The following is a 25,888-nucleotide window of genomic DNA, read 5'->3' as shown; positions in this document are numbered from 1 at the left end:
TATTGTCTTAATTTCTGCAAAAGCAAAAAAGTCTATTCGGAGCCTGTTCAAAAGCAGCAATTTTCTTAATGGGAAGCATATGCTTCTGCCCACATGCGGAGCTGTGTCAGCTCAGCGATCACAGCGGCCTGTGGATATGGTACGTCGTGTCACCTTCTTGACAGATGTGAGTCAAATGGAAACTCGTCACAGGTGCCTGCACAGCCTCCGGCGGTGGCTTCGCGCTCTGACACCGGTTTTTCGGATGGGCGCACCATAAGAAAGGTGGGGCTGTGTTTCCGTCAACCGTGAACCCACAGTGTTCGGGGTCTTTTCACGATTACCCTCTAAGACGCAAAATGCCCCAGACGGAGTGCTCGGGGCCAGGGCAGCACCCGGACTGGGCTCCAGCTTTCTGTGGCCACCTCGCCTCCTGGAATCTGAGTTTGGCAACGGAAGGCGGGGTGAGACGTCATCCAGTCACAGGGTGGCTCCAGTCACAGGGTGGCGGGGACGTACTAGCCCGGGTCAGGGGGCTCTTTGTGGTCTTGCAACCAACCCAGGATCCTGGTCTTTCTTGGGTCTGGTGCTTCTCTCTCTGCAAGTGAGGTGAAGGCCAGAGACTCACCCAACGGAGACGGGGCCCTAAAGCAAGTCATAACCCACAGCCAGACAAAGCAGGAGGCCCATTCTCCGCAGGAGCAACCTTGCCTGAGCGAGAGTCTGCTCGCGCACACATCCACCCCCTCTAAAACCAGGGACTTCGCAGCTCGGGTTTCCCGACGATCATTACAGTTTGGGGTGACGACTGCACCGGTAACACACGCAGCACCTCAAGGAGGCTGGTGGCTGCTGTGCAGAAGTCCAAGCGACCTCTGTGGGGAGACGTTCCTTCTGGCCAGATCCCTGGAGCCCCCGCACCTGCCCTGAGCCTCTGCACAGTTCCAGGCAGACACCCGCTCCGCTTCCCAGCTTCTAGGCAGGACCAGGCAAATGCTCTTTTTGCAAAAGTTATCTGAGCCACTGGGGACACAGAAAAATCGTGACAAAGCTCGCACCCAGTTACTGCTTGCCAGCTTCACTCATACCAGGCCCAGAAAACACCCAGCGGCAGGCCCGGGACAAGCGCCCTGTTTCAACGCAGAGCGATGACACAGGTGAAGGTGAGTCCAGCACCTCAGGCTGGAGAGTAGGTCAGCCTCGGGCCTCCCGGGTCACACACGGGGTCTTCTCAGGGGCCACGGAGCCCCCGCAGGCCCAGCCAAGCGCCTGCCCCAGGGAGCTCTCCGTTTCCAGTCCTCAGCGTCTCCTGACCGCTCTCGCACCCGGGGAGCGGTCCGCGCCAGGCGCCGCCACGCTCTCGGCAGTGCAAGGTGACCCGCAAACACGGCTAACAGGGCAAGCTGTTCAAAAAGCTCCATCCATTCCTCTTTTCCTTCTTGGGTTAGATCGTTCCTATTTTTCCGTGTCCTCTGCTCACGGGAGGATGGCTACAGTGAACTGGTGCTTCTCTGTGTGTGTGGTCGATTACACGGAACATAACATGCGCCACCCTAACCATCTGAAGTGCACAGTTCGGCGGCATCAGGCGCACTCACGCCGCTCGCAGCCCCCACCGCCCATCTCCAGACATTTTTCCGCCTCCCAAGCGGAAACTCTGTACCCCTTAAACACATGCTTCCCGTTGTCCCTCCTCCGGCCCCTGGTAACGTCTGTGAATTGCACAGCTCTTTAAAAATAACGTTCTTCGTCTCGCAGTCCACGGGTTCAAGCCCCGCATCGGGCCCCGTGCTGACAGCTCAGAGCCTGGAGCCTGCTTCGGATTCTGTGTCTCCCTCTCTCTCTGCCCCTCCCCTGCTCGTGCTCTGTGTCTCTCTCAAAAATGAATAAACATCAAAAAAAAAAAACCAATAATAATAAATTAATAAAATAAAAATAATGTCCTCAGGGGCGCTTGGGTGGCTCAGTTGGTTGAGCGTCCAGCTTCAGCGCAGGTCATGGTCTCGAGGTTCATGAGTTCGAGCCCCGTGTCAGGCTCTGTGCTGACAGCTCAGAGCCTGGAGCCTGCTTCGGATTCTGTGTCTCCTGCTCTCTCTACCCCTTCCCTGCTCACATTCTCTCTCTCCTTCTCAACAATAACAAATAAAAATAGTGTCCTTACCTTGGCAAAATTATTTTGTAATTTTACACGTCCTGGTGTCATTTTTAAAGCATCTGGTGCTCCTCAATACTTGGTGATGGACAAGCTGACAGAGGAGGCCCAAACCCCTCCAGGAAGGGACCACCCAGGCCACAACGTGCCTGGTGGAATCAAGGGCCCCCTCCCTGCCACGTGCGAGGAGGCACCTAATGGGAACCAGCGTCCTTAGTCGGCTGTGCCAGGAACCCTGCTAGAGCCGCCCTTTGCGGTAGCAAAGGCTCTCACGGTTTTCTCCAGATTTTCATTTTACTTAAAAGCTCTTCCTTGCCTGGGGTTTTGAGGTTAAAAACCACTACCTCGCACTCACACATTGTAAGTGGGAGTGTAAATTGGTACTACCTTCACGGAGAGCAATTCGGCAACAGCTATCGAAAATAAAAGGAAAACACCCCTTGACCTAGCGCTTCTCCTTCGGGCAATTTATTCCGCAGATAGGAGAGTATATGTGCACGAGCACCTCTGTACCAGGGCACTCGCTGCGGCCCTCTTTGCTGCCAGGCTTCTGCCATGAACAATGTAGAGCTTCGTGAGTCGGGAATCGGTTCACCTAATGATGGTGCATCATCCGTCAGCCGAACACTAAGCCCATCGTTAAAAAGACCCAGACAATCTAAGTGAACCCACAGAGCACCACCTAGTCAAAACAGCAGGGGCACAATGGTAGGCAGCCGTCTGTGGTTTCGGTTTTTTGGGGTTTTTTCCTAAGTCATATATATTCATATATGCAGAGAATCTTCCCGAAAGAGTATACACACGCACAATACAAACTTAGCGACAGTAGTTGCCTCTGGGGAGGAAAACAGGGAGCCCACAGACCAGGGTAAGTCAGCTTGGTAACCAAATGTAAGATTATACGTACCCAAAGTGTTTTTCATATCAAGTATAGCTTTATCGTCTATTTTATTTATTTATTTTTTTTAAGATTTTACTTGTAAGTAATCTCTCTACCCAATGTGGGGCTTGAACTCAAGATCCCGAGATCAAGAGTTGCCTCCACCAGCTGAGCCGGCGAGGCACCCCTATCCTCTGTTTTATTATTTTATTGTAACCTATGAGTTTTAAGTTCCATAAATCAAGCAACGTATCTTATTTATTTTTAAAACCTCACCAATGTCTGGCATAACATCATGTACATTTTGTGTGTGTGTGTGTTGTCATTTTTTTAATGTTTATTTATTTTTGAGAGAAAGAGATAGAGTGTGAGTGGGGGAGGGGCAGAGAGGGGGGAGACACAAAATCCGAAGCTGGCTCCTGGCCCTGAGCTGTCAGCACAGAGCCCGACGCGGGGCTCGAACCCACAAACCGCAACATCATGACCTGAGTCGAAGTCAGACGCTTAACCGACTGAGCCACCCAGGCGCCCCTACTCTTTCTTTTTTTTCAACTTTTATTTATTTTTGAGAGAGAAAGAGAGATAGAGACAGAATGTGAGCAGGGGAGGGGCAGAGAAAGAGGGAGACACAGAATCCGAAGCAGGATCCAGGCTCTGAGCTGTCAGCACAGAGCCTGACGCGGGGCTTGAACTCACAAGCCATGAGATCATGACCTGTGCCGAAGTCGGATGCTTAACCAACTGAGTCACCCAGGCGCCCCTGTCATTTTTGTAAATAAATGAAAGCATACGTGAATGAAGAGTGAAGAAAAGTGTTTGAAAAATTATGAACATTCTTTGAATACTAGAAAACGGTGAGTCTTAAGTTGTTAGAGAAGGAAGAGGCAGACTGGAAGCAGACACTGGTTGATAACTGATCATCTCAGCAGAAAAAGTAGATTCAGTAAAGGAAGAGATACACCAGTGGCCGTATGGTTAAGTTGACGTCAGGAGTTTACTGAACAAGGGAGCACCTGGCTGGCTCAGTCTCAGCATGTAACTCTGGATCTCAGGGCCTTGAGTTCAAGCCCCACGTTAGGCGTAGAGATTACTTAAGTAAATAAATACATTTTTAAAAAAGAAAAGACAGGTTACTGAACAAGGGTTTTACATTTTTAATTTTAATAACTATGTTTTTAAAAGCCAGCATTTAACTGCTGGTGGGAATGCAAACTGGTGCAGCCCCTCTAGAAAACAGTATGGAGGTTCCTCAAAAAACTAAAAATACAACTACCCTACAACCCAGCAATTGCACTACTAGGCATTTACACAAGGGATACAGGTGTGCTATTTCAAAGGGGCACGTGCACCCCAATATTTATAGCAGCTCTATAGACAATAACTCAAGTATAGAAAGAGCCCAATGTCCATCGACGGATGAATAAAGATGTGATGTATATGTATAATGGAGTATTACTCGGTGATCAAAAAGAATGAAATCTTGCCATGTGCAGCAATGTGGATGGAACTAGAGTTTATTACGCTAAGCAAAATTAGTCAGAGAAAGATAACTATCATATGCCTTCACTCATGTGTAGAACTTAAGATACAAAACAGATGAACATAAGGGAAGGGAAGCAAAAATAATACAAAAACAGGGAGGGGGACAAAACACAAGAAACTCTTAAATACAGAGAACTGAGGATTGCTGGAGGGGTTGTGGGTAGGGGGATGGGGGAAAGGCTATATGGGTAAGGGCCATTAAGGAGAACACTTGTTGGGATGAGCATGGGGTATTATACGTAGGTGATGGATCACTGGAATCTACTCCTGAAATCATTATGGTACTATATGCTAACTAACTTGGATGTAAATTAAGAAACAAAGAGAAATAATTAAAAAAAAAATAAAATAAAAGCCAGTATTTAATGTTTCTTTGGATATAGCAGAATGCAAAGAAAATAATGAGTGGTCCAAACGATGAAACAAAAATTTGTTTTTTTGTTTTGTTTTGTTTTGTTTTTGAAAGAGAGCACACACGAGCAGGGGAAGGGCAGAGGGAGAGAGAGGGAGGGAGAGAAACTCTTAGGCAGGCTCCACACTCAGTGTGGAGCCCGACGCAGGGCTTGGTCCCACGACCCTGGGACCGTGACCAGCGGAAATCAAGGGTCAGATGCTCAACTGACTGAGCCACTCAGGCACCGCTTAACATATTTTTTAAATTTTTTAAAAGTTTGTTTGTTTATTTAGAAAGAGGGGCAAGGAGGGGCAGAGAGAGGGAGACAGAATCCCAAGCAGGCTCCACACTGCCAGCACAGAGCTCGATGTGGGGCTCAAACTCACAAACCATGAGAAGATGACCCAAGCCAAAATCAAAAGTCGGATGCTCAACCAAACTGAGCCACACAGGTGCCCCTTAATATATTTTTTTTAACCACGTTACAGCCCACCTTTTAAGTCCATGAACCACATATTCCTAAAGAATCAGAAAGTAGATCAAAAAGCCATCACTCCCCAGTGAGGTGATTACAGTTAAAAGCTCTCCAGAGATGGGTGCAAACCCAGCTTGGGAACTCTCGCCTATTAACCCCTAACCCCTATTGCCCTATTAACCTCCATGACCCCTCCGGCCAGCTGGCAGCAACCTTAACCCTTTAGAAGTGGGCCAAGCAACAGTGCCAGGCTTCCAGGAAAAAGCTGTCATAAAGCCCAAGAACTTCAGTCCTTAGAAAGTTGCACTGGGGGCGCCTGGGTGGCTCAGTCGGTTAGGTGTCCAACTCCAGCTCAGGTCACCGTCTCGCGGTCGGTGAGCTCGAGCCCCGCGTCGGGCTCTGTGCTGACAGCTCAGAGTCTGCAGCCTGCTTTGCATTCTGTGTCTCCCCCTCTCTCTCAAAAATAAATAAACATTTAAAACAATTAAAAAAAAAAAAAAGAAAGTTCCACTGGCCCCCGCGAGTGGTTGTAAAACAATCGTGGTTAAACTAAGGCAAAAAATTAACAGCAGCAAAACCATACCAAGGAGAGCAAAGGAAAAGCAACAGGAAGAAGGGAAGGCCACCTAAAAAGGAATTGGTGGGAGCCCACAGGTTCGGCCTGAGGGGCAGGCGGCCCCATCGCAGGCCTCTGCGCACAGCACTGCTCCCGACGGCCAACCTCCATCTGTGTCTCCGCAGTGCCGGCCGGCTGGGCGATTCGGTGATGCCGGGTCCCAAAGAGACTGAATTCTCTACCTAATGTTCACCGTTTCCTGAAGAGAGGCCAGAAACGCCTTCGAGAAAGAGCAGGAGCATTACTGGGGCCGTGTGAAGTCCTCCCGAGTCCGAGGCTAATGAGGTGACCTCGTACGATGACGATGATGTGGCCTGGCCTGTGCTCTGGCTTCTCACAGGGGTTCACGAGTTACTTCCTACACCCAGATTCTCCTCAAGGGCTGCCTTGGGATGCCCCGGCAGGGACGTGTGACAAGGTGGAGGGGAACCCTGACAGCCAGTCTCGGACAGCGCGCCGGGGTCCTCTCTCCGCAGGTCCCGGGTTGGCGCTGAGCTGGAGACCACGGACTCCGGCCGCTGTAACAGCGGCTCACTGGCGCACAGAGGTGCTCAAGTCATTCTCGGAGATTCCTCAGATGTTGTGGCCCCTCTTTCACAGAAGATGGAATTCCGGTTCAGGTGAAGTAGTCCAGCCTAAGCCCCACAGGCAGAAAGTGGTATCACCAGACTCAGGACCCGGGGCTCACACCTCCGTAACCGGAACACCGGGCGGGGAGCTTGGCCCCACGAAACAGCTCCCGCCTGACCCCAGGAGAGAGGGCCAGGAGAGATCTGGAATGCTCCGCGTTGCGTCACTCCCCCACATTTCCCTGGGATTCTGGGCTCCAGGGAGGCGGAGGAGATGCTGGCGGCTGAGACCGCCTGGGTGTCACTCTTATTCCTAACCAGGAAAGAGGGCCCCTGGTTTGTCGACACCCGAGCAGGATGCCAGAGGCACTCTTCCCATCACAGCTGCCAGCCAGTTACCTCTGACACCCAGGAAGGCAGTGATGGGCGTGTGGCAACTTGGCCACCGTACTGTCTTGCTACTTCTCCTTTTTTCTTTTAATGTTCATTTATTTTTGAGAGAGAAAGAGCACAAGTGGAGGAGGAGCAGTGAGAGAGAGGGAGACACACAGTCCGAAGCGGGCTCCAGGCTCCGAGCCGTCAGCACAGAGCCCGACGCGGGGCTCGAACCCACGGACCGTGAGATCATGACCTGAGTGGAAGTCGGGCGCTTCACCGACCCCGAGCCACCCAGGCGCCCCGTCTTACTGCTTCTAATTGCTTGTCAGTTACGTCCGCTTTCCTGAGATGAACACTGTATCCATCTCAAAACATTAATTCTGCAACCTCCTTTCCCCGGCCCACTGGCCTGGCTTCCATCCATCTACAGAGACGTTTAATACTAATGGCAGAGGGTGAGCGTGTCTCAGAGGGATGCCTCTCGCAGCAAGGGGTTTCCAGATACTGGCTGGCCCTGAAATCCTTTTGCGGCACAACCTGCAACAGCGTTCCGTGCCCCTCAAACAGCGCTTCGCCACGAAGGAGTGAGCCGCCACCGAGTGGAAATGCTCTCTAGGACAGTGCGATCTGTGTCTATCGCTCAGTCTCTACGTTATTAAGAGTAATGGATGTTGCAGTTTATCAAATGCTTTCCTGGCATCTATTGAAAGCATCTAAGTGGTTTTTCTCCCCCCCCCCCCTTTTTTCTTTTAGCAGATCTCCTAGTAAATAATCGTCTGCTTATGTTTTTGAGACTGGTCCACAACCCAGTACAGTGAACCCTCTGCCCGGTGCCTTTCTGGTGGGACACAGAGAGAGACCCCAAGCAAATAGCTCCTGCCTACAGAAGAAAGGAGGGAAGGGAACATGAAGAAGAGAGTGTGCGTGTGCACACACGCGCACACAAACACAACGGCACACATCTGAAGAGCAGGCTAGGATTTGTGAATTCATGTGTCACACACGGGGCACAGTGAGGACTGGAGGAACCACACGTGAATGGGGTCAATCACAGAGGGCTTCCTACAGGAGGTGGCAGGGAAGACTCGGGAACCTCTGGACTTGAGTCCTGCCTCCTATGGAGCCCAAGGGCATGCTTTCCTAGCCCATAATCTTCTCGGCAGTAAAACAAATAATCATGGAGCAGAAGAGCCCTTCAGAGGCACCCAGCTCAGCTTCCTTCATCTGCAGACGGAAACTGAGGTTCAAAGAGGGAAGCTGATTTGCCCAAGGCCACGGGCCACCCCTACAGTCTTCCTTGGCTCCAAGGGGAGGGGAGAGAAACAAAGAGAGCTTTGAGAGCTCGGGCAGAGAGGAAGCAGAGAACCCCCGCTGTGTCATGACTTTCCCTGTAATAAATGTTGCTGTTGCTACCTCGAAGGGGGCTGAGTCAGGAGGCAGCGGGAGTGCTCACTCAGGGGATAGAAGGTAGCGGTGGAGGGCCTGCCGGGAGAAGGGGGAGATCCTGGAGCCGCCCTCTCACACACCCAGGTCGACGGGGATGCCCCTACCTTCTTCACCAACACAGACACACTTGGACGGCTTTTCATAGTGATTCCCCTCGCTCGCTCATCCAACAAGTATGGAGATGATACGGGGTTGAAGGCTGTGCCCCCAAAATCCACGTCCTTCTTGGAACCTCAAAATGTGACCTTATCTGGAAATAGGATCTTTACAGATATATTAGTTAAGGTGAGGTCACACTAGACTAGGGGGGCCCTGATCCAGTATGACTGGTGTCCTCACAGGAAGAGACCCAGGGGGACACACACACACACACACACACACACACACACACACACGGAAGACAACCACATGGAGACAGAGGCAGAGACGGGAGTCCAGTGTCAAGGAACACCACCGGCAGCCAGGAGGGAGGCCTGGAACAGATTCTCCCTCGGAGCCCCCGGAAGGAAGCAACGTTACCCAAAGCCTAAATGCGGACTTTACGTCTCCTGAACTAGGAGGGAGCACGTTTCTGTGTTTTGAGCCCCGTGGTGTGCAGTGATTTGTTACCCGGCCCCAGAACTCGAATATGTTTGCCCACAGAGCAGGGGGCTCCGTGAGGCACAGGGGGGGTTCGGTGTGGCCCAGAACCCCTCAAATCACACGGCCCCTTCCTCCCTGCCCCAGTCAACAGGCCTCACCCTCCCAAACGGCTACACCTCCAGAACCCTCCCAAGGCTGCGGCCTCTTCCTAGAAGACACCAAGGACCCCAGCACCTCTGCGGGGCCAGAACAAGAAGCTCGGTGAGGCCCCAGGCACTGTGCCGGGCACACACAATCTCCTGGAAACCTCACGACCGGCCGAGAGGCAGGTGAGCCAACAGAAGCTTGGCGAGAGCCCGTGCCCCGCTTGGTCCCCACAGCAGGTGGGTGGCAGAGCCTCGCTCTGCGCCCTGGCTGTCTGCACGGGGCCCCGGCCACCCGCGGGGTTGACTCCTCCGCGCACCCCCCCCCCCCCGGCTCCCCCCGGGGCCGCGGCACCTGCCCCTCGGCGGAGCCGGCTCCCACTCACTTTGCAGCTGTGGATGCCAGGGACCCCGGGCAGATGGCATCTGCTCTTTGAAAAGGTATTTGTCTTTCCACTCGCGGAGAGCAAGCAGAGCCATAAAAGGACATGCCCGACGTCAGGCGCACAAATGTTCCGCAGAGACAGATGCCGTTCGCACGCAGGGACCGAGCGTGGCCGTTAGCCGCCGGGAGTGCACTCCCCAAAGAGCACGAGGACCAGCCGGGCCTCTCCCAATTCCCTGGGAGGGGGGGTGGGGGGGGGAAGCTAGGGGCTCCATAAAGTAAAAGGAACGTGGGATCCAGCCCACAAGTCTCACTTGGGATTCCAAGACAAGCCTGGGTTTGGTTTTTTTGGTTTTTTGGGGGGTTTTTTTCATTGTAATCATTTTTAGGTGCACCATTCACAGACTATTCACAATGGTATGCAAACACCACCACTATTTCAGAACATTTTCATCACCCCAAACAGAAGCTCCATACCCATTAAACACTAACTCCCCATCCCTCCTCCCCCAGACCCCGGTAACCACCACTCTACTTTTTGTCTCTGTGAATTCGCCCATTCCGGACACCTCAGGTAAGGAGAATCACAGGACATTGTCCTTCTGTGACTGGCTTCTTTTACCCCACTTGATGTTTCATCCGTGCTGTAGAAGGGGTCAGTCTCCCTCCTTTTTACGGCTGAATGACACTCCACTGGACAAGCGTCCATGTTCGCTCATCCATCAGCTGATGGACACTTGGGGGTCTTTCCACCTTCCGGCCGGTGTACAAACATCTGTTCAAGTCCCTGCTCTCAATGCTTTCGAGCACAGTGACCTATGGGTGCAACCGCCTGGTCATAGGGCAACTCTGTGTTTAACCATTTAAGGAACCGCCAGGCTGTCTTCCAGAGCAGCCGCCCCGTTTTACGTTCCCCCTAGCAGGGCGCCAGGGTCCCCATTTCTCCACATCCTCACCAACACCCGTTATGTCCTGTGTTTGGATCACAGCCACGCCTGAGATTTTAAAAGGAGAATTTTAAAGAGTAGCATCTGTTTGCTTCATGCCTGCCGTTCTGTACGGAGCCGCAGAGACCGCGCTGGTCGTAGAGTCGGGGGAAACCCAGTTCTAGTTCCAGCTCTGGTGCTCACCGCTGGGCAACTCCGGACAAGCGCTTCGGTCGCTGCGCGCCTCAGTCATGTCCACTGTAGGAACAGAGCTAACGTGCCAAGTGTCACTTCCCTCTGGAGGCAGGTATTTGCCACGGGAATGGAAGACAGAGTTACGGGATGGCACACAGGTAGTGGGGAAGAGGGGTCGGTGTCCACCTCATCCCTTGATTTATCTTTTACGACAATGTATGCAAAGCACTAAATCCTTTTCCCTCCGACCTCTTCTTTCTCTGCCTTCGAACAGAGGAGCCAAATCACAGGGACCAGTAGCAAGATGAAGGAGCAGGAAAAATTCTAGAAGATCTGCTGAGGGTGACCTTGGCGTCACAATAATAATGCTCACACACTCGCGCGCACACACACACACACTCGTGGCACTCACACCTCATTACAGACTCGAAGTTTGCCCCCCAAAAATCATGTCACCAGATCCAGAGAAGGACATAGGGCAGGAATTTTCATCCCAACTTGTCAGGTGAGGAAATGAAGATCCAGGGAGAGGAAGGAATCCTGCCCAAGGCCGCACAGCACAGCTTAAACAGAGCCTCTGGTCTCCCGGCACAGTCCAGCCACAGCACAAGACGGCCGTGGCCAGTGGTCCCCACACAGGGCCTGGTCCCAGAGCTACTTCGTCCTCATCACGAGCAGTGGCATCTGTCTGTCTCTCTCTCTCTCTCTCTCTCACACACACACACACACACACACACGCACACACACACACACACACACACACACAGAGACTGAGGTCTCAACTGAGAAGCCCAGGCTGTCCAGGGAACCAAGTTCCAGGAAGGAAACAGGACCCTCTTTCCTCTATGTCAGGGGAAGCATGGAGCCTCGTGGGCCCCCAGCCTGGTATCTCCATAGTGACAGAATCACAGAGGCTGCAGGGCTAAAAATAAAACCTCTACCTCCTGAAACCCCCCCCCTCCTGCCCCCCGTCTGTGCAGCTCCAGCTGCATGGGGGCTTGTGAAAGCTCGGTGACACTTGGTGACCAACACCTAAGCAGCAAAGAAAGACCCCTGAGCTGTGAAAACAGGTGACAGCACACTCAGGTCACTGGTAACATAAATCACCATCTGTGACACTCCCCTGGAGGAGTCTGCAAAGACTGTCACCCACAGGGTCCTGGACAAACGGACTCCACGTGGGTAAGGGCCAGCAAGCGAACGGTACCCTGCCCTCTGGGCACAAACAAGTGCTCTCTTCATGGCAGGCCTCACGAGGCCCACGTAAGCCTTGCAAGTAAGAAGTGTTTCTTCTCCAACCAACTGCACCGTGGGACCAGCTTGTCCACTTACAAAAAAGTTCACATAATGCTTAGATGCCCAGGTGGGCTCTCAAAATGGGAGAGCCAGAATGCTGGATTCGAGTCCACTGGCTCCGTGTTCTCGGGGAAGTCGCTTTTCCCTCATGGGCCTCAGGTTTCTCATCCGTACGACGGGGTTACGTGCAGAGGGCTGTGGAAGACCTGGCACAGGAGAGGTGCCCCAAGAACTCAGTCACTCGGCCGTCTGCTGGGTGGTATTTTTGTCAGTAGGCTAGCCTGAGAACCTACCAGTGAACTCCCCACATTAGCTGTTAGCTGGCAGTTCACACACACTGAACCCCCCCCCACCTCACTCTCAATCTGTGTGAACTTCCACTAAGCACACACACACAGCCTCAGCTTACAATCCAAGCAATCTGCAACACGGATCACAGCTTATGATGCCTAGTACGATCTTGACTCTATTACGGCTAATTTTAAAAGGCCTTCAAATGCTCAAATAAAGCACAAAGTATGCGGCTCCTCATTAGCCACCCAGCCTTAGGTTAATAATTAAGCATCCTTAATTGGCAGATATGGAAATGTACAGCACAGCTTCCCAGGCACCGCTGCACACGAAGCTGGCCCCAGCCTGGTCATGGATTTCCTAAAGCAGCTCATAAAGCTAATTCACATCAAAAGTTAATTAGCCTAATGAAGGCAAGTGTGACTTAGTGAATTCCAGACTGACTTTCTGCTCTGACTCAGCCACCCCAGGAGGCTGCCTGCCGATGTCATCCTCCTGGCTTTGATTTCCTGAAGCAATGAAGGAGCGGCCCCGGGGATGGGGATGATGCTTCAGGAGGCCGTGCGACTGGCACTGCTATCAGCGAGGCATCAGCGAGTGCTCTGAAAGCCACCAAGAGGCAGGACCCACGGCCACCCCCTTCTGGAGCTGGCTCTCTGGAACCTCTCTGCCAGGGAGAGAGACTTCCGGCAAGTGGACGTCACAGGTGAGCCCAGATGGGTGGAAGGCCAGGCACCACCGGGCCTCATGCCCCTCACTGGGAAGACAGTGGCATGACAGTCCCCCATGCCACACACAGCTGCATCCACATAGCACCCCTAGAAGGGAGCATCCCTACCCATCGGATGGATACAGAAACCAAGGCACAGAAAGGTCCAATTGTCCAAGGCCACAGCCCTCGGAAAGAGTACAACTCCCGCCTCCGGACCCCCGGGCCCTCCCAGTTCAGCTGTCTTTCACCGTTCCCATCCAGAGTCAACACCTCACTGGACCGGAATCACAACGCAAGTGTCTCCTTCACCAGATGTATGGATAAACCCATACAGTGGAATATAACTGACTCAGCCATAAAAAAAAAAAAAAAAAAAAAAAAAAAAAAATGCAGTTCTGTCTCAATCTACAACATGGGTCAACTGTCAGGGCACTGTCTTAAGTGAAATAGGCTGGTCACAAAGGGACAGATCCTGTATGATTCTGCTTACGTGAGGCACCCAGAGGAGTCACGTTCCTAGAGACAGAAAGTGGAGGGGACCGGGGAGTCAGTGTTTCATGGGCACAAGTCTCTGCTTGGGGAAGGTGAAAGCGATCTGGAGACGGACGGTGGTGGCGGCTGCTTACTGCCACAGAACCGTTCGCTTAAACACGGTTAAGACGGTAAACTTGATATTATATGTATGTTACACACACAAAACAAGGAACGAAGTTCTGACTTTTGTTTCAACGTGAAGGAACATCGAAAACACTATGTTTCTGTGAAAGAAGTCAGACGTGAAAAAGGTCACACACAGGGGCGCCTTGATGGCTCAGTTGATTGAGCATCCAACTCTGGCTCAGGTCATGTTCTCACAGTTCTTGTCGGGCTCTGTGCTGACAGCTCAGAGCCTGGAGCCTGCTTCCGATCCTGTGTCTCCCTCTCTGCCCTTCCCCCTCTCCCTCTCCCTCTCCCTCTCACTCTCTCTCTCAAAAGTAAATAAACATTAAAAAAAAAAAAGAAAGAAAAAAAGGAAAGAAAAGAAAAAAAGAAAAGGTCACGCATTGTAGGACTCCTTTTATATGGGACGCCCAGAATAGAAAATCCATAGAGACAGAAAGTAGATTAGTTGTGGCTGGGGGAAGGGGTGGGGTGTTTCCTTCTCAGGTAATAAGAAGGTTCTGGAACCAGACAGAGGTGCTGATTGCACAGCCTTCTGAATGTACTATCTCATACTGAATTGTACACTTCAGAAATGGTTAATTATATGTTCTGTGAATTTCACTTCAATTTACAGAAAGGAAAGGGAAGGAAAGGATATCCTGCGGCCCTTCCTGCCTGCTCCCATGTGCCACACAGGCTGGAATCTCCATTTTCCTTCAGGATCCAAGCCTGAGCATAGCCAGAGGCTTGAAATCCTTCTGGGTTATTCCAAGCACCAGAAAGGATTTCAGTGGAAGCAAGAAAACTCAGGCAAGCAGGTGGGCCAGGCCACCTTCCCCATGTTTCATTCAGAGATTCTGTGAACCCCTTTTCCAAGTTCAGCACGAGGTGAGGCACTCCAAGGAAAGCCAAAACGAGATAACCCGGCCCCTGCCCTGAGCCGCCTGGGTGGCTAGGACACCTGGGCCCAAGAATTACCGCAAGGGGGGACAAGCTCCAGGGGTGTATCTCCATCGGGAGCAAGGACCCAAATCTGCCACTCTGGACATACACCTCTAGGCCTTCTGGGAAAAGCAAACCCTCATACCTCTAGGTGAAGGGACCCTGATCTGAGCCAGAGGCTCCTGCGTGGACCCACCTCCATCAGCCGCGCTCCTTCCGGCCCAGGGGCCATGGGCCCTTCCACTCTCCCCACTCCCAGGAGCCCGGACACACTAAGGAAGGCAGGTGATGGTGGTGCAGGGAGGAGACACAAAGCCCATGCACCTCCCCTCCTCCTCCTCTACCTGGCTTCCTGCTGCACTCCTAACATGGCCACTCTGGTCCCTTCTCTTTCTCTGATGAGCCACAGAGCGAGGAAAAGGGCAGCAGCAGAGCAGGAAGAGGGGACAGACACAGTCCAAGCTGACCCGGCCTCCGGTGAGAACCCAGGCTGGATGGTTAACGGGTCCTCCCCCTTCCCAACAAGCTCACTCTGAACTGTGCCCTTTTTAAAAAAACTGCCTGCCCCACCCCTGATGAGGGAGCATAAGGCAGGCGGAGGGCAAAACACAAGCTAACAACATCCCCCCCCCCCCAGCCGCAGGTGGCATATGTGTGAAATTCCTTGGACACTCCTGGCTGCCCAAGAACAAAAGAAAGGGGAAAACCAATGGTTAACTGACAGAGATCACAGTCACACAGGACATGAGTCTCCATCGGTTTACAAACATCTTAGTAAATTACAAGAAAAGGCAATCCCATCAGCAGCCTAATCTCTAGAAACCGGTAGACTCAGTTTCCCGGAGCCCCAATATCAACCTCCCCTCCATAGTGATGTGGGAACAAAGACAAGAAGGAAATGGCAGGTAAAATTAAATTTCCTTATAACCTGCAGCCCCATTGACAAACACTTGAAGCAAATCCAGAGCGTAACATTTCTCCAGGAACCCCCTACTGTCCTACCGTTAATGCCTCACTAGAGGGAAAACAACCGTAGCCTGACAATAGCAAGGCCTCTGGTATCTCAGGAGTTGTTAGCATATCAAAGTCCTTCTGGAGGCCTCCCTTTTTGACTTTATTCCCCAACTTCACAGTATATGAAGCCCCAGCAGGGCTCTTCCTGCCCACGGGTCCTGTCCCTGTGCTTGAATAAAATCACCCGTTTGTACCAAAGACATCTTCAAGAATTCTTTCTTGGCCGTCAGCTCCAGACCACCTCACCATCACCCCAAAACTTCATCACCCCCACACACAGGGGTTGACCAGCCATCACTCTCCTAGGAATGCTGTTCTCATTTGAGGAGGGAAACAAAGCACGAGACATACCCAGTGGCCCAAGGGCCTGCTTCGGGGTCTCTGATCGGGAGCCTCCCAGGTGCACAGCTGGAGACATCAGGGCCCGAATCTGTAAACAGCCATGACCTCAGAGCGTGCTGTCTCAGGGAATCCGCCTAAGTTTGTGGAGCTCTGTGGCCTCTTTGAAAAGCAAAAGCTACATAACAGACAGAAAAGGAATTCTGTTTTTCCCCTCTGGGGAAAAAAAAAAAAAAAAAGAAGAAGGAAGGAAGGAAGAAAAGAAAAAAGGCGAGAAAAACACATACGGACCCAAAATGAGAAGCCCTCTGCACTGTTCAGACTGAATCAGATCAGGAATACTGATGGGACATAACACCACAGCAAGGGCGTGTAACAGACGTGACTGAACATGAACACGGCTGTGAAGAATCCGGACCTGGCGAGGTCAACAGTGAGCTTCCTCTGCAGTTGGCCCAAGTCACAACCTCTCTGAGTTATGGTGCCCCCATGTGTGAAACAGGGAAGGTGGAAGCTCAGGCTGCCAATTCATGACCCCTCTGAGCCTCAGTTTCCTCACCTGTCAAACGGGCACAGCAGCACTTACGTGGGTCAAATGAGGCACGGTGGGTAAAAGCACCGTGTGTACCGCAGGGTATTATAAAAAGGTGGATAAACAAGAAAGGCCCCTTCGCCTCTGGACCCTATAGTCACTGCCTCTCCCAACATGGTCATCAGGCCCTGCGTCACGACCAGCCACTGTGCCAGGCACTAGGTTCAAAGACAAACAAGCCAAGTCCCTCAGCCTGCTGAACAGCTGGGCCAGACCAGGGGTCCCCACTGCGGTTTCGAGAGGGAAGAGCCTTCTCCTGGAGCAGGAATCTCGGTATCTGGAAAAGTCCACAATTAAAGGTCGACCTAACTGGGTACGAGACACGTGCCATTATTAGCCTAAACCCTCCAAACACCAGTCCTGCAGCTACCAGGCCACCAGGACAAACTTGAGTGAACTGGTTGGCCCAGAATTTATGAGCCGGCCTCCAGTTCACTACTGTGTCCTTGAGTCTCAATTCTGCTCCACGTCCAGCCCTAGGCTCTTAAGGTTTCAGGGAAACAGAAAGTCATTCCTCCACACGGAAAGGTCAAACCCTTGGACTTGGTTTTTTCCAATGCTCCTTCCGGTTCATCCAGTCGTAAGATTCTGAATTCCTTTCTTCCCCCCTGCTGGAAAGTCAGACAGAACATTCCTCAGGAAAGAGACTTTCTAGCCAGGGGAAATAACAGAGGTAAAAAGAAAAATGGGTGTAATCGAGTGCTGTAAGCCTGGGTACCCAGGGAGCGCGGGACGGACCGGGCTGGTCAGCAGTCATTACCGTGAACTCACGATGCTACGGTGAGTCACCGGAGGCTGGGAACCGAAATAAAACCAACGTTCTCTAGCACAGCACAGGACGGGAGCTCAGCTGCATACTAATGCAGGGATCTGTTAACCACCTCCCTTGCTACTTCCCTGCAGCAAAGGCACGGGCTTCGGGCCTCGCTGCATCCAACTCCCAATTAATGAGCTCCTTTCCGCACGGGGTTAATACAGACCGTGCTCTGGACCAATTAAACAAGCCACTTCAGAACTTTGCTTCACTGTATTGGAAAATGTCACACACGCAGAGGAAAAATTAGGTCTTGGATTATCCATGTCCCTGGCTAAACCAGGGAGCTTTCAGAACTCTCCAGGCTTTTGTTATTAATGGTGTTTTAGCGTCGGGTTCTCCAACACATCAAACAAATTTCCTTTAAACTAGTAGTTACCGACTGCCACGGGGGAAGGGCTGCGGGCCTCCCACCTCCCAGATGGTTCAACCATAATAAACGTTTGGCCTGTCAGATGCACAACACTGGCGAACTAATTGAAATATGCTGCAAACCCAAAATAAATGTGAAATGATTGTTTCCCTACGCGGTAGCCGCCGAATTGCCTTCGTGTCTGGCCCTGACGAATGCTCCCCACCCGGCTCGGTGAGCCTCGCTGATGTGTGGTTTCCAAAGGACTTAAATGCTTTTTTCCATTGTGATTGCCCAAGAGGGAAAAACTGTAATTGCAGAAAATGTTTGGGTGTTTTTTCCCCCCTCTCATGAAAATGCAAGTGAAAAGTCAACTCTTACAAAGTGCCAAGAAAAGCAATTAATGGGCCCTCCAGTAGGACAGAGGAGGGGAGTGGACGTGCTATCACGAAACCAGCCTTAGCGGAGCTTCCGGACCTCGGGGAAGCCCTGCCCCTCGGCCAACCTGTGCCCGAGTATTCGCCACTGAAAATGAGAATGGTCACCTTATTTCTACGCCACACACTCCCTCCCCCTCACCCGCCTCGAGATGGCCTCGAAAAGGGCTGCACAGGGACAGCAGGGGACAGCTGGCTGCACCTGCTGAGCTGGCCCTCCCTCTACCCGCCTCACTCAGGACCCTGGCGCCTGGTAAGCCCCCAGCGGGGGGCTGGATTCTTTTGTGGAATGAGGCCAGGTGAGCCCAGCAGGCTGCAGAGCCTGACTCAGTCCTGGCAGGGCAGCAGTGGGGAAAGAGCTGGCACCCTGCTCCACAGCACAGCCGATGAGTCAGCCAGGCCCTACAGAGGCCGGGGGGGGGGGGGGGGGGACCCCCCCAGCTGCCCAAAGAGAAAAGGCCGTCCATCCCCAGGAACCACCTCTGCAAAGGGAAACAGCCTCAGAGAGAAGAACGAGCAATCATCTGTATTACCTGCGTTCCAGCTCTTAACAGGGCACTTGGGGCAAAACGTTTCTGGAAAGGTTCCCAGGAGGAACAAGGCCAGGATTTGAAGCCATAGGAAGCCCCACGTTGGCCTGAAACACCTCCCTAAGAGGGTCATTCCTTTGGGTGAAGGACTACCCTCAGCTCCTCTCAGCAGAGAGCAGTTAGAGGGACCTACGTAGGCTTGCTGACCCTCCCTTGTTGGGGGCGGGGTGCCCACAAGCACCTCCAGACAGCAGGCTTGTGGAAAGGAGAGGTGGGTGCACCTTCTGAAAGAGGGCACAGGGGAGCCAAAGGAGGGGACCTATGCCCGAGAACTCGTCCTTTTCAATGGCACCCGAGATAGCAAACACCAGAATCTGCAGCCTTAGCTTCCATTCCCCACATACGTACTGAGCACCAATGAGGTGCCCTGTGCTAGATGCTGGAGACACCACGGGGGTGTGTGTGTGGGGGGGGGGGGCGGACACGATGGCATGAATGGCAGACCAGGTCCCTGCACTGGGGGAGACACGAGGAGAAAAGAATCCCACCTCATGTGTGCCAGACATGAGGAGGAAGAGCCACGTGGGAGCCGACCAGGGGTGGGTGCAAATCTTGGCCCCGCCCAGCTGCTTCTGCGAGCACAAGCAGGTTACTATACCTCTCTGAGCCCGTTTCCTCTTTCTGTAAAGTTTGGGTAACAGTCCGTCCTTATCTCTGAGGAATGCTGTGGCACTCAAGTTGAAAGAAGCCATTGTGGAAGCGCTCTGTATACACAGGTCGTCCTCACTATTCACGGATTCCGTATTTACGAATTCCTTACTAACGTTACCATGTCGTGGTGCTTACGTGGACATTTGCAAACATGCGCAGGGCAGGGAAGGATTTTGAGTCATCCAGTGTGTGTGATCCCAGCTGAGGCTGAACAAGGTAACACGCTGCCTTTTGTTTCAGCTCTAGGACTGTAAACGAGTGTCCTTTTTGCTTTCTATTTAGTGCCACGTTTTCTCACATTTTGGTGCTTTTCGTCGTGATTCCACCATGTGAAGTGGCCACGGGCCCAGTGTTGAATCACCAGCCCCCTGTTTCCGAGCAGTGATGGGCCTCACAGAGGAAATACCCATGTTAGATAAGCTTCATTCAGGTGTGAGTGTAACTGCTGTTGGCTGTGTTGTGTTAATGAATAACAGTATCTACTATATTAGGCATCTTTAAACAGAAACATACATAAAACAAGGTGATGCACTGATTGGTGAACCAACGTGTGACCAGAGGCTCACAGGAACCTAGCCTGCCCTTCCCCTAGGGCAGCGGTTCTATGCTCCCTGATGTAGTGTCCGTGACACCTTATAGACGGAATGGCCGGGATTCAGGAGCCTGAACCGTGTGCACAAGCGATGTATGATATATTATGAGTGGAAGTCTTTTGCTCTGCAGGGCTCTCCTTCCCGCAGCCGCAGGTGGGCAGGTCCGTACCCCGCCTACTACATGGCTCTGAGACAGGATCTGCCTCCCGGTCCCCCGAGTCCTGCTGCTGTTTTGGAGACTTTCTGCTCTTGCCCTGCACCCCGACTCCTGACCCCATTCCCACAACAGAAAAGCTTTGCGAAGGATGAGGGCCTTCAGCCAGGAGAGGATGTGAAACTGCTTTTTCCATGCTCTCCTCCAAGGCCGTTGCTTCGGGTTTTGATTTGTCTGTTACCGGAACCCTGCCTGTTGGTTAATTTTCTTCCCGTCCTCTGGCAAGGGCAGTTGTTAATATGAGTAATGAAAGCAAATGCCAGCTCTCCTCTCCAACAGTGCTCTCTGTGTCTCTGGCCATAAAGCTTCAGCCTGGGTTTGTCATGGTGTTTGCTGGGCTGGGTGTGAGGGAGTCGGCACCCCTTTACCCATTTTACGGGAAGAAAGGGCCAACGTGTGAGGCTGCCGCTGTCATCAGCCTTGCTAGTATAAAGAGCGAGCACTGAACTGGCAATCAGAGACCTGGGTCCAGGCTGAAAGAGGGGTGTTGGGCAAGTCACTTCTCTTCTGCTGGCCTCAACTTCTAGTCTTTAACGGGGTGCAACTCTCCCAACTCCAGTGTTCTCAGGCACTCTGTCCAGGGCTAGAGACAGTGTGAAAAGGCATCACTCAGCGCCCCCCCCCCCCCTGCCCTTTACCCTCTAGACCAGTCCTCTCCCTTCACACCCACACTTTTCTGGTGTGGCCTTTGTAATTAGACCCTAAATCCCACACACCTTCACAGGTGCTGTGGCCATGAAAACTCCACCTATTTGTCAAGGCCTTGTTCAAATCCCACCTCTTCCAGGAAGTCAGCCCTGATTGCCTGACCCAGAAAGGGCATCTCCTCCTCTGTGCCTGCCATTTAAATATCTTTTTTTTCTAAGATTTTTATAAGTAATCTCTACACCCAACGTGGGGCTTGAACCTACCACCGTGAGATCAAGAGTCGTATGCTGTACCAACAGAGCCAGCCAGGTGCCCCTGTGCCTGCCATTTAAGCAACAGTTAACACACACAACCTGTGTAACTTGTGGGGTACATCTCCCTAACCACACGGTGAGCCGGCCTAAGTTTTAGGTGCAATGCTACTTATTGTATTTAACTCACTTTACCTGTCCTGTTTTCCAGAAACCTTTTGAGACTTGCAAAGAATACAGATAGGTTTACACATAAACATACACACAGACACAAAGGAAAGTAGGAATAAATATGCTGACCACGAGGGTCAGTGAATACAATTGCTAGATGGAATAATGCATTGTACACCAAGCATCCTGGAAGCCAAGGAGAAAAGGTAACTGTAAATCAATCGAAAAGACTGCATGGGCGGTACGGGGAGGGTCAGGTAGAACTGGGTACAAATCCAGAGAGCCTTTGGGCAAATCAGTTAATCTCCCTGTGTTTCCATTTCTTTCTCTGAGAAAATGGGGGAAGAACACTACTTACTAACCCCCAGGACTAACGAGGAAGCCCGTCACACAGTACGCACACACGGCATGTCTTTCCCCACCTTCCTTCTCGTTGTCAAAGGAAGTGGCAACCTAGTTTCTTGCCGGAGGCAAAGTCTGCCTGGCCCTAGATTCTAAAACAGTTTTCATACAAGACTACGTAGGAAGCCTTGAGCAGAGAGGGGGTCAATGCCCCCTGTTCCAGGTTTTGGAGCAAACCAGACTGGGATTTGTCGTGGCTCTATTTAACAACATCCCCAGGTACCCAGTAGAAGGTTAATAAACATCAACAGAATGAGCTACGGTGAAGCAAAGACCACTTGGCCACATCCGTGTCCCCCTGCACGGGATCCTGGTAAGCTGGTTTCAGAACGGCCGTCTGCCAAGGGGCTGACCTCATGTAAGCAGGGCTGAGAAGAGGCTTGCGAGCACATGACTGCTCGCTCTGACCACCTCCCCTGCCCAGCGCTAAGTCCTCACGAGTGAGATCCTCAGGACCCCTCCATTGCAGGGCACATGGCCCGTGGCACCTTTTTCAAAAGCAGCAAGGCAATGATCTTGAAGGACCAGCAGTTTCCTCTTGTAATCTCTACAAACGCTGCACATTCTCCGTGAATAGCTCTTCTCAGAGGCCAAGTCGGAAAGACTTAACCGGACGGGATGGTTAGAAGCATCCGCTTGGTTTTAAAACTGGCCTCTAGATAGAGAGGGAGGAAAGGTGGATCCCCTGAGAATCTACAAGAAGTCAACTTGGGACGAAAAGGGCTCCTGGCAGCATCCGAGCCAACTCCTCGACATTCACCCAACATTTTCCTGAGAGCCGACCATGAGCCAGGCACTGGGGGTACAGAGAAAAGCACTCAGCACCACTCCCCCAGGAGCTCAGTCTAAGTGGGGAGGTTGGGGGAGGGGCGCCTATAAACAGATAACTGCTGTTCCACGCCGTGAGTCATACTGGGGTAGCACAAAGGTGGGGGTGATCCCCTTTACCCGGGGAAGGCCTGTAAAGACAAGCCTGGGTCCTGATAAGAGAAATTTGATAAGAGAGAAGGGAAGAGGCAGGGCCCAGATCCTGAGGGGCCCGTACTTGCAGAGGAATTTTCTTTCAGATTCCACAAGGACCAACCAAGACCAAGAGAAACCAAGTGTCTTAGTTAAGCTCGCACAGACACTGTGGGACAGACAGGCCTGGAACCTTGACCCGTGGAGTCCAATTCTCTGCCCCACTGCCTCCCGCCCACAGTGAGCTGTGGGAGGCCAGAGAGAAGGACCGTCCCACGCTCACCACCCAGAGAACAGCAGAGCTCGTACTGTCCTAGTCATCTGGCGACTCACTCCCTACAAGAAAACAGCCCTACCTAACTCATGGTGTTTCTTTTGCAAAGGGAGAGGGCCGGGCATCTCTTCCGATCAGGGCGTACAGATTCTTAGTAGATGCAAAATAATTTCACTGCAACAGCCCAGGCGTTAGATAGCCTGCCCCCCACCCCCACCCCAGGCAAGCTGGGGTGGGGGCTTCTACTCCATCTAGAAGCTCACTGTGCCCAGGGTGCCAAGCCAGGCCGGAGGAACTGGGAATGAACCAAACTCCACTCCCATCCTCCAGGAGCTCATAAGCCAGCGAGCGGAGATAAGCCAGGCACAAAAAGTAACCGTAAAATAAGGCAGAGCGCGATAAGAGCCACACAAGAGACATAAAATGCAATGACACTTCAGAACAGAGACCGTCCCGCCGGGCGCTTGGGTGCTAGCCCAGGTCCAGATGAAGGAGAGGGGTCTACCCTATCAGCTCCAGGGACTCCCAGGCGGGCGCTGGGGTGAGAGCTGCTAGTGGACCAAGAAAGATGCTCAAATGAGGTCTCCTTTGAAGAATCCCGATTCTGCAGAGGGCGAAGCATGCAGGCCTGAGACTTCGCAGAAGTGCCCCAGCCCCTATGAGGCAGGGAGAGGAGTGTAGGGTGAGGAATCTAGAATTTCGATATAGGGGCAGCAGGTCCACTGAAAGGAGACCGGGCTAGAGGAAAAGCCTTGAAATGACATTTGCGGAGCAAGCACATTGTTTACTTAGAATGTGGATTTGGGGTTTCTTGTGTGGGTGGATTCACACATTATGGGGGAGGCGGGAAGTGTCCCCCTCTCCCCCAAACAGCCAGAGCCCCAGACGAGAAAGGCTGGAAGGGGAAGCTGCCTGCTCTAACACAGCCGGCACGCCAGGTTACAACAGGAAAGGGGGACTCTCAGGATGCAGATGGGCCAGATTTCCCCCCAGCCTAAGGGGGGGATCTGGAGCACCTTCTTCTAAGTTCTGGCCCCTCTCCGAGGGCCACGCCCCGTGCTTAGGCCCCACACAACCCACCGGGCCACAGCCGGCGCTGGAGGGCTGTCCGGCTGGAGGCGGGAAACCGCACAAGGCTGGACAGAGCGCTGTGCCCACCACTTCCTCCCGGCCCCTTCCTGGCCCTTCCTCAAGAGCGCGGGGCCGGCCCGGACAGGCCCGGTGCTGCACACACACCTGCCCCCCGACCGCGGCGACACTTGTCACTGGGGGAGGGGAGTCCTCCGCGCCCCGGCCGCAACCGACGGAAATTCGGCAATTAGCATTTGGGGCCCGACTCCGGAGGGCCGGCGAGTCCCCGGGGGCCGGGCTCCGGGGCGACTTCCTGAGGCAGGGGTCCCCGCGCGCGCCACACCCTCCTCCCCGCGCGGGGCGGCCGGGCCCGGGTCTCCCACTTTCCCCCCCTCCCTCCCCTCCCTCCCTCCTTCCTTCCTTCCCTCCCCGGCGGGCGGGCGAGCGGGCAGCCGGGGCCTCCGGGGTCGCCGCCCCGCGCCCGGCTCTCCGGGGGCCCGCCGCCGGCCCGAGGAGGGTCCCCGGGCCGCGCCGCCTTCCGGCCGGGCCGCGGCGACACTCACCCCGCTCGGCGCGGCCGCGGCTCCGTCCTCTTCGGCCCGCGCTGGGCCGCCGCCGCCGCCGCCGCCGCCACCTCACGCCGCCGGGGAGGCGCGGGCCCCGCGGCCCCGGCCCGGCCGGCTGCGCCCCGCGGCTCCGCGCGCCGCCGCCGCCGCCGCCGCCGCCGCCAGCTGGCCCCGGGCGAGCGGCCGGGCCCCCGCGGGCATGCTCCCGGGCCGTCGGCGCGGGCGGCGGGCGGGCGGGCGCGCACGTGCTGGCCCCGCGGGTCGCGGCGGACGACGAGGCGGCGGCCGGCGGGGCGCGGGGCCGGGCGCGCCCGCGGACGGGGCTGGACAGCTCTACGCCGCGGCGCCGCCGTGCCCCGCGCGCCCCAGCGGCCGCTGCTGCCCGTGCGCGCCGGGCCCGCCTCGCATTCCCCCACTCGGCGGCGGGCCTGCGCCTCCGTCAGGCCGCGCGGGGAGCGGCGGCGAGTCCCGGCGAGGGGCCGCCCCCGCCCGCCCCGAGGGCCGGGCTCCGCCGGAAGAAACCCGGCAAACTTCGGGGCCGACTCGCGGTCTCCCCGCCGCGGCCTGGGCTCGCCCCCCTCCCCTCTCCGGGGCGTGGGGGTCGGGGTGGGGGGGGGGTGCTCGTGGCTCCTCCAACCCCGTCGGCCTTGCCCGTCAGACTTGTAACTGTGCTGGAGGAGCCAAGTGCATTTGCGGAAGGGCACGAGCGGGCTTGCGGCAATCGGCACCCTTAAGTAGCTTTTTTTTTTTTTTTTTTTTTTTAAACAATCAAGTTCTTGAGGAGTAAGAGGACAAGTCTAGGGGAACAAAGCGCGTGCGACGTCGTGAAGCACTTGGAATGTTGTGGCCAAACCGGAGGTAGTTAACTGAGGCCCAAACCCAGATGCTGGATACTCCTATCGACTTAGAGACCCGGTTTGCAGCGCACAGGCAGCCAGTTCTTCTCCTCGACACCGAATACTTTCGCTCTGGGCTAAAAAGATGAAAACGCCCCTTGGTCGTCAGAAAAGGTGGGAGTAGTAACAGCCAGAGGGTACGCCCGCAGCTCCAGCCCACCCACCTCCAAAGAAACTGGAAGAGGGTCAGAAATAGCTTCATCTTGATGTTCCCTCCGGGCTGGACTCTCCGGTCGTAAACAAAGAGACCAAGAGGGTAGTGGGTGCAATTTAAAAGGAATCGTGAAGCGTGTATTTAGACTGAGCAAGAATGGACTCGCTTGCCAAGATCTGAAGTCATAGAATTAAATGGGCACACCTAAAACCTAGCTTCCCTATCACCAAGTGTATCACCTTCTGCAGTTGAAAGGAGTGCTTTCCTCTGGAAGGGCAAGTGCTAAAATTAAAGCAGTCCAAGACTCTGTTGAGACAAAGAGAGAGCAAAACCACCAAAGGCTGCTCGTCCCCT

General features: G+C 53.7%; 1 protein-coding gene across 7 annotated transcripts in view; it reads right to left on the bottom strand.

Annotated features, from left to right (window-relative positions):
- Positions 1 to 24,602, bottom strand: part of PITPNM2 (phosphatidylinositol transfer protein membrane associated 2) — a 144,144-nt gene extending 119,542 nt beyond the window's left edge. For all 7 annotated transcript variants that reach the window (XM_019467618.2, XM_053901953.1, XM_053901954.1 and 4 more), the window contains exon 1: positions 24,482 to 24,602. The gene's annotated coding sequence lies outside the window, so the exon portion shown is untranslated. The remainder of the gene's footprint in view (positions 1 to 24,481) is intronic.
- Between the last annotated feature and the right edge of the window lie 1,286 nt (positions 24,603 to 25,888).

Source organism: Panthera pardus, unplaced genomic scaffold (genome assembly GCF_024362965.1).
Source record: "Panthera pardus isolate Hobbes unplaced genomic scaffold, ASM2436296v1 HiC_scaffold_15, whole genome shotgun sequence".
NCBI lineage: Eukaryota > Metazoa > Chordata > Mammalia > Carnivora > Felidae > Panthera > Panthera pardus.
Note: the sequence above shows the minus strand (reverse complement) of the source record. Positions and strands in the feature narration are given on the sequence as shown.